Below are 9,538 nucleotides of genomic sequence, written 5' to 3'. Positions count from 1 at the left end.
TGTGAGGTGGGAAGTGCCACTGCCTCAACATTACTTCATTACACTACATTTTTATCATGGTAATTACTAGTGCATGATCTGAAATAGTTATTGGATGTGTGCCAATGTTCTTAACTAAATGCACATATTCCTGTACAATTTAATTTCTGTCTAGTCTTGCCCAATTACTGTACCTTGGGGAATAATACATAAATTCTCTCCAAGTTCCTACTATTGCATTCACACCTTCCATAGCAAATATTTTCATAACAGTCTTCAGAAATCTACCTTCCTTTTTTATATTTTCCCTTCTAGGTCCCCCAGATACATCCTCATTTTTGAAAACTGAATTCCAGTCCTCACCTGTACGTAATATTCCCCACAAAAAGTTGATTATTCCTCCCCATTTTCTTTTAAGCTCTATAATAGAGTTTTAGGTACAATATAAAAACATGCCAGTGCAATCTTCATCCCTTACATGCAGCCCCTTACTACTACATATCTGCCATTATATTTTTCCCTCTTCTATCACTATTGGAGCTCCTATAGCAATTAATAAAAGTACTCTTTTCTTTTGCCCTGATATTCTGCTGAATATCCTTCCTGAAATCCATAAAATACATATGCTTAGTTCTTTCCAAATATGCCTCCTGTAGCATTGCTATTTGCACTCTGCATTTCTTAAGATAATTAATTATTCTTCCTTTTTTATCTATATCTGTGAGACCCTTTACATTCCACGATAATATGTAAAGTGTCACCATTATTATAAGAATTAATTACCAGCTATTATATATGACAGATTTTTAAATGTCTATTTCCAGCTTTTGTGATACATGCACCTATTTTTTCTTATCATCAACATCAGAAAGTATGTCGCATTTTACAAGACATTTTTGTTTTAATGAAAACTCTCAAACAAAAAAACAACACCCACCCTGAACAACCCATAACTTAATACAAACACACAAAACCAATGATATTTTCAAATAATTAAGTTAATCCCTCCTAATAGGAGCAACTGTCCAAAATAGACAGAAACACAGGCCTCAATTAACCTAAATGTAACACTAAATGGTGTCTGTTCTTCTTTATCTTATTCCTCTCCCAGATGTGAAAAACAACTTGCATGCTTTCAATTTTAGCCTTGGAGAAGCCAGTGTTTTGACTTTTTGTTGGTCTATTATCAGCTTGTCTCCATGGAAACATAAAAGAAAAAAATGGATTCTTCAGCTGCAGGTTTCTAAAGACAAGTTGAAACATTTACTGCTAAAGGAAAACTTTTCTTTATATTCAGTGTTCTCTTATTAACTTGTTTCCATTAAAACTTTTTAGATTAGGCTAAGGGTCTTAATGCAGACATTCACCTATGCAAAAGTAAAAGAAAACACATTAGCTCTACATATATTATGATCTGTAATATCTTTGAACCTCATCCACCACCTCAACAGCCCAAGATTAAATCCTATTAACATAAGCATACTTTTGTACAACCTTTCTTTCTCTTGTTTCGTTGTAGCACCTATATTTCTTAATACTAAAAAAGAAGAAAGCAAGAGAAAAAAAAGGCATCTGATTACTTTAATATCATTATCACATACAAGAACAACTAAAAATGCTTTATTACAAAACATGCAATTTATATCGTGATAAGTTTCACAGAAATACTGTTAAGAACACAAATTATTTTGCTTAAAATTATCTTTTCCTTCCTCTTCTTCTCCCCTCAGTGTCCTTATAAACAATAATCACATGAAGTAAGACAAATGCCTTTCAGTTCCCACAAGTTTAATAAAGTCAAAAGAAGTTCACTTTTCCACTTTTTCTTATACAGCCATATTTCTCAAATGTGACTAATGCTTTGCAGTCTACATTTATTAATTAATTTTCATGTTGCTGGTCTTCTTCCTGATAACCTTCATTACTAAACTCCAAATTCAGCTGCTTTGTTTTGCTCTGTCTCCCAAGCATTTTCCTTTTGGAACAGTGGAAAAGGTTTCACTGGCAAAGCCTTTCAGTGTGCTTTATTATCAGAAGAATGAGAATCAGAGTTCCCTCCAGCTCGATGGCTTACTTTTTATTGGACAATGTTTTGCATTTTTCTCCTTAGCCAGTTCTGCATCAAAAATTACTTTGGTCCTCCAGGAAAAACATATTCTGAAAACAGCTGGATACAGCAACGTAAACCTCATCACACCTGCCTCTACATTCCCTGCCTGTTGGAAAAAATGTCTTTCGACTGGTGTACAGTGAATGATTATTTTCCAAAGACACTCTGCTGTTTCCAACCAGTAATGCTTTGCCCTTTTGCTAACATTTTACAAAATAAACTCTTTTTCCTGGAATTTTGCGTCTTTACTAATATAGGTCTTGGATAATTTCTCATGGCCAGGCTTGGAGCATACACACATTATGCCCTTTCAATTAATAGTTCCTGCTATGGAATACTAGTCCAGTTGCTTATTTGTGCTTTCATAAAATTAATACAGTATGCTCCTTTCCGTTTTTTCTGGTACAGCAGAAAAATCTCACACTTTCTCTACATGCTCTGTCCTAAAATTTTACTTTTTTTTTGAAACATCTATTTTTGAACTCTCAAACTTTTGTTCATTTTGACTACTGATTTTTTGCAGCTCATCTGTATATACGTTTAAAGGTTTTTCCACTTTTCCAGCCTTTTGTTATTTCAGTTGATATATTCCTTCAGTATTTAATTTATTTTAATCAGCTCTGGCACATTTGACTTATTTTTCCTGTAGATTACTGGAAGCCATGCTGTGCATCAAAGCTGGAGCTTAAACTGTTTTTTGCTGAACACCTGCAGGAGTCTTCCCAATCAGTGTTTTCTCTTCATCTTTCTAGTTGATTTTCTTTCAGGCTCTCTTAGTGTCTTCTTTGTTGGCATCCAAGCAGTGTACTTACTATCCAGTAACTAAATTTATTAAAAATGATGACAGTTTCTGGCCCTCTCTTTCAGTTTTTTTTTCACACTGGGAGTGTCCAGCCATCTTGGAAAGTTGCCATATACCACTTAGCTTTGAGCCAAATTGCTACCACTGACATGTATTTGGTGAACACACTGGGTGCTATGCTGAGATGAAATTGTAGGTCTTGGAACTGTTAACTCCTTGGTTATCATGATGTGCAGGCATCCTGAAAATCCAAAAAGCACATCCTTCCTGCAAGCATGGGAGACTTAAATATCTCATGACCGTGTGGAACATTATTACATACTGATTTAGCCCCTTAGATCTAACATAGGCCTGTGGTTCTTTCTTTACCTTTTTGAGTACAAAGAAGAATCTTGAATAAACTCTGGATCCTCTCTAGTCTGGTGGAACTTACTGCAATGGCATTGTCAATAGAAGACTTGCTACCTCTGATTTATCTGCTTGCTTTTGAGAAGGGTTGGACATTAGGAATTATGGATGCTGGTAATGGTGGTGGGTGAATATAAATGGGGGATTCTGTAGCTTCTGGATACTATCTCCTTCATCCACTTGTCTTGTGTGATGGAAAGCCACAAGGATGGTGCAGAGATACAGACAGGGACAGTCAGGCAAGTCTTCAAGGTTCTGCAGCAGACTGCTTCTGCCTCTTGAGTGGTGCCCATTTTGGAAACCATCACAACCACATTGGCCCCTATGAAAACACTGCTGAAATGGTAGATTTTGGCTCTTGTTAAATGGCAGGCTACACAGCCTCCTATGGCAATTTGAAAAACAGTCTTTGAGGATAGATTATTACTCAAACAGCTGTGATTGTTTTCTCCTTACATTTTTTTTACAACATTTCTTTCACCCAATCAAGGAAAAGGGGAACTGGTGAATTATGCCTTAACTTATTAACATCTATGTAATGTGGATTTCATATCTCTATTATGCTACACAAATCCTTGCATTCCAGAGCATTTTGTGAAAAATCAACTTAAAAAGCACAAGATAAACAAATGTAAATATTTTGTAAACAATGAAAGCTATTAAAGTTCGACAAATAGCAACATTAGCAGTAAGAAGTACTCTTTATAGTGATAATAGCCAGTACATTCTCAGCTATTTCATAACATACTATATTAGAATGCACACAAACCCAGAATTATATTTTTGGAAAATTTTCATAAACTGTCACATCCTGGAAACTCTTCAATCTAGACATATATTGCTAGAGCACTTTTGTTAACCAGGCATAAGCTTATACATGACAGCAAGAAATTTTTATCTGGGAGCATATTTAAAGAGATATTTACAGAAATACAAAAACATAATTGATTGCATAATAATTAATACAAACAACACTGAATATCTCTCAAGATGTGCAACTTACAGTGCAAATATCAACAACAGCTTTCTTCACCAACATCATAGGTTTCACCTGATGCCATGTTATAGTTTGTAAGCCAGATGTTTTTGAAGTATTAAGTATGTGTGGAAATATTGCTTATTTTCATAATTACTAATACACAACTAGTAGTATCTCCAGTATGATGTGATATAAATGGACATTGACAATGAATTTTCCTACCTCCCACCATGGAGTTTCACACTACACCCCTCAATTGTATGTAGGTCTCGCATTTATGAATATATATATGAGCACAGATATGAAAATATGAGTAATAAGTGGTAAACATTGATTATTTTCTCTAATTCAAGACATCCAAGATTAACAATCAGTGTAATTTTGTTAATTACGTCTTGCCCTTTCTAATACTGCCTATTATCAGCTGGTAAGTCACTTATTTAAAGAACTCAGACCCTAAAAAAGGTCTAGATGCCATAAGGAGCTATAAGTGTTAACTGACAGGATACAAAAAGGTGCTATACGCTTGAATGAGCTGTTCACAAAACTATATGCTGTCATGCATGGCTCAGACACTAAAATGATGCCTGACTCAGCTTTTCTATCTACTGTGTTATGCAGTAGCTTCACGGAGAGGTTCACACACACTGGCTAAGGTCAACACCTGGGATCACTTTCTCTCTAAGCTTCATGAAGCAGCTTGTTCAATGTCTCTTGTGCATTTTTCTGATAGACTGTTCTAAAACCTAGTGCTCTGTATCATGCATTTCAAGGTTCTAACTGAGAAGGTGCCTAATATGTGCATAAAACTCCAAAAATGATGCAATACTATATACTTCCTGTTGGGGGGTTGAACCATAGAGATCTCCTTCAAGGGATATTTCTTACGGTTTGTGGTCAGTATAACTGAGAAAGCTAAAGGTGTTTTACTCCAGCATTCAGAATCCTTGGGGGCTGCAGGATCTTCTCTGGTTTCCTATGGACAAACATCCACATCTTGTTGATAAGCCCTCCACATGAGAAGCATGAACCAAGTGGCCTGCAGGGGGAATCCACACAGGAAGTTAGTGGGAAGATGGAAAGCTTCCTGCAGGATTCCTTCTTCTGACAAAAAAAAATGTGTCAATTTGCCATGGCCCTCACTGTCTTATCAGCTACAAAGTTTTCTCAAATGTGGGATCATTCGGAAGATACTGGGGAAGCCTCCCCTTATAGGCTAGTATGCAAGGTGTGGAACTCTGTACAGGAGTCTATTTGTTTCTCCTTGCACTCCCTTTCCTGGTAACATACAGAGGAATAGTATGAGTGTGAGGAGGAGGAATTTGACCAGAAACTACCGATCTGGCCCTGTGGCAGCTTTCTGCTCCTTTGGCTCTATGATAGGAAAGACAATTAGACTAAAGCAGTATCTAGCAAAACATTAAGACTGGAACCCAAGACAGTGCCTAATATCAACAAATATCATTTAACCTTTGGGGTTGTCTTTTTGTTATTATTACCTAATCCTGCCCCATATTCACAGAAACACATGGTGCTGAAGAAGTTGATAAACCATTGACATTGGTGCTGAAGTACTTGACATCAAAGTGGCAAACCAAGTTCTCAGTCTGACATCAGTGTTGAAGTAAGCTTCAGTGCAGTGGTGTCAAGTACTGATGTGTCTGACACCAACAATAGTCCTGAGGACATTGGGTTCTAGACTGGAGTAGACCCTCTGATGCTGATGACCCAGACCCAAATAATCTTAGGGACCAAAAGGCTTGGAGCTGACTTTGCTGATGCAGAAGAGTTCATTAGTGCTCTTTCTAAGGGTACTGACACAGCTAAGGGAATAAATCCAAGAACATGCCAACATATTACCCAGGGAATGATGAATAGAAGTTGCCTCACTAGAAACAGAAGGTGAAGACAGGATGCCTATTTTACTCTATGCTTTAAACAGTGCCCTCATTGTTTTCAACAGGTCAACATAAAGAGAGGGACTGTGAACAAATCCAGAAAAATGCAGCAACAACGAGGAAAAAGTTTTCAAATACAAGAAGGGAGACAGTTATTTTTCTGATGAAAAATTATTGAGCATTTTCTTAGAAGAAGATTCAAGAACCAAGCAAATCTCTAGCCAGGAGATTTCACTGGTTCCTGCCTGCTCCAAAAGGGCCAAATTGAAAATGTCCAGGTGAATAGAGAGATTTTTTAGCCAAGGAACTTTGGCCATAGGAAGGGAAGACCCAACTAACACCTTAGGATCTCCCCCTAGCTTCATGTTTTTTTTTTTTTTTGAAGGACAGGGGTTTATCGCATTGGTATCAGAAGGCAACAGAACATTCAAACTCACTGGTCTCTGACCAGGAAGTTATAGGACCCACATTTTTCATAAATACCGCATTTTGCTTCTAAATGAGCCACCCACCCAGGCACAAAATGTGTATGTTTATGCCAAGGAAGAATTTTCTGCACACATTTTGACACCTCCAAAAACCCGAATCCTCAGCCATTAAAAAATACACCCAAAATGAGCATCAAGCAGATAAATCAAAAATGAACAGCCAAACAACCTATCTCCCCCCAAAATGTGACAAATGCCTGGCTGATACAAATGGCTACCAGCTACAAAACAGCAACCCGAGTGGAAAGGATTAGTGCTAACAATCAGCTAATGAACTAAATAACTCAGCATTATCTCAAAAATGCATCAAAAAGCAAGGATCTGACATCATGTAACTGGATGAAAGATGCCTCTCATACAAACCAGAAATGTCTCTCATACAAAACAGAAATGCCAAAAAAAATGAATATCTCTCGCTGCTGTACAGAGATGTGGAAAATGAGATCTGAAGAGTAGGGGAAGTGTGGTTCATTACTAAAGTTAGAAGGTGGGGAAATTTAATAAGAACTACACATTTTTTTCTGTGTAAGTATCGCACCATGCTGCTAACATGGCCACGGACATTTTTAGATTCAGTAAGCACTGCTGAGCGGCACACACAATCGCAACAACACGGAAACTTCCATGGTATACAAATCACCTCTTAAGCAGGTGAATCTGATGCAAATGAGACAGGCAGAGTGTTCCAGCAAGCAGATAGGCATCTCTGTAGACCCCGTGTCAGTTTCCATAATGTACACGGAAAAATTATGTGTACACGAATATAGACAGAAAAAGGGGATGTACAAATGTAGATAGATGGACAGAAATGACATACCACATACAGATATGAGTGAAACTATCCTCTATGTGTCCAACAAATTAAAGGAAATAAGTTAAATTAATTTTTTTAATTAATCTGAGCATGTTTGGGTGATGTGCCACAGTGTGCAAACATGCTTTACAAAAAAAAAAAAAATTTGGAAAAAACAAAATTAATATTGTGTGACAGAAATGTATTACAGGCCCCTGTGTGGGGTATCTGCAATAGTCTATTGGTGCTGTTGCTAATACGGTAGGGCTTTGAAGTGTGTAGTTTCCAGGCTGTGAGCATGGATGCCAATGCAAAAGAGGTGGAGTTACTGAGTAGCATAAAGGGGTAATTGTGTCCACATATCCCCTTCATATAGGCAGAGAACCATGTTGTTGTTTACAGAGGAGGTAGTTGACATCGGGGGGTGTCCAATGACTTCTAAGCTTATTTCAGCCTGTTTATGTGGCACGCCATTGTGCTGAGTGCATCCTTGTAAGAGGTGTGTGCACTCATGTCTAAACTTTGTTTTGCTAAGAGGAGCATGTTTCAGTGTGTTTGCATGCCACACCACCATGCTGAGTGTGGAAGTCTGGGAGGTGTGTACACTGGCTGCTAAACTTTGTTTACCTACGGGGCACGCATTTGTGTGGGGTGTCACAGTGCTGATTGCATCTAAAAGCCAGTAACATATTAATTAGTTTTGACCACTCTTTAACTTAAACTAGAGACATTAAATGATGTTAATGATATACAAGGTAGGTAGAATGCATCATAGGTAGCCAATCACATAGTCAGTACCTACAGCAGAGCACTATAAAGTATGCATACACCCTACAATCTGATTTTCCCCCATAATCAGCATCACTGGAGTACAGACTTGGGAATTTTAACTGAAAAAATGCTAGGGCCTGCTGCAGATCTGCTACATCTGTATGTGCTTGATGCTGAAGTCAATGCTGATGTTGCTGACAAAAGGCCTAGACAGAGAAGTAGAAGAATGTTCAGGCCCAGGGTAACCTTCTAGGGGCTACATGAGCTGGAGACAGTAGAGCGCTACAGGGTGGACAGGGACATGCTACAAGAACTCACTGAGCTCTGCCTCCCTCAACTCAGACCCAGAGCCAACAGAGGAGAACTCATCCCAGTGGAAACAAAGATATGTGTAGCCCTTAGGATATTAGCTATAGGTACTTTCCAAAGACCAACTAGGGACATGATGGGGGGTCTCACAAGCATCTGTTTCCAGGGTACTCCACCAGTTCCTGGATGCCATGCTACCACATGCCAGTGAGCACATTTATTTTCTCCTCACCCCTGAGGTGAGGGACAGCAATGTGCAACACTTCTGCAGGGGATTAACAAGCATGTGTGTGCTGGCAGCCCTGGCAGTCATCACAACTCCCATATCTGGCATGCATCACAGCTGTACCAGATGTTTGCTAGGGGGGACATCCCACATGGCCATTTAATGGTAGATGCTGGCTACACACTGGAAGCGTGGATGATGACACCCATCATAAATGCGCACACACCCAATGAAGAATGCCATAATGAGGCACATGCACAAACTAGGAACATCATAGAGTGTGTGTTTGGGCTTCTGAAGTCACGGTTTCGGTGCCTCGATATATCTGCTGGAGACTTGCATTACACTCCAGCCTCATGTGCCCATATGTTCACAGTATGTGCCATGCTACACAACATGATCCTGTGGAAACAGCTGCAGCAGGATTATCAATGAGAAGGGATACACAGCCCCCCACCAGTGCCTACATCACCACAGTCACAGGAGGACTTGGAGGAATCCCCTGATGATGTCCCTTTAGACAGATGCAGGCATGTCCAGTACGCCCTGTCTTTGGCTAACAGACAATGCACAGCACCTTCACTGACAACCTGTGGCCCTAGGGACTGACACCTTACTCCTACTCACATACATATACTGTAGTAAAATTATTGATGCCAGACATCCCACACAACCTGTACCTATTTATGTATTTAGGAGAGCTCTCCTCCCGGGTTAGATATCTCCTGGAGGCTGCCGAATCGCTCTGTGTCCCCTGTGCTCTCTGAGCCTCTCG

The sequence above is a fragment of the Protopterus annectens genome, chromosome 1.part1 (genome assembly GCF_019279795.1).
Source record: "Protopterus annectens isolate FY-2018-M chromosome 1.part1, PAN1.0, whole genome shotgun sequence".
Taxonomy (NCBI): domain Eukaryota; kingdom Metazoa; phylum Chordata; order Ceratodontiformes; family Protopteridae; genus Protopterus; species Protopterus annectens.
This window is presented reverse-complemented; position numbering follows the sequence as displayed.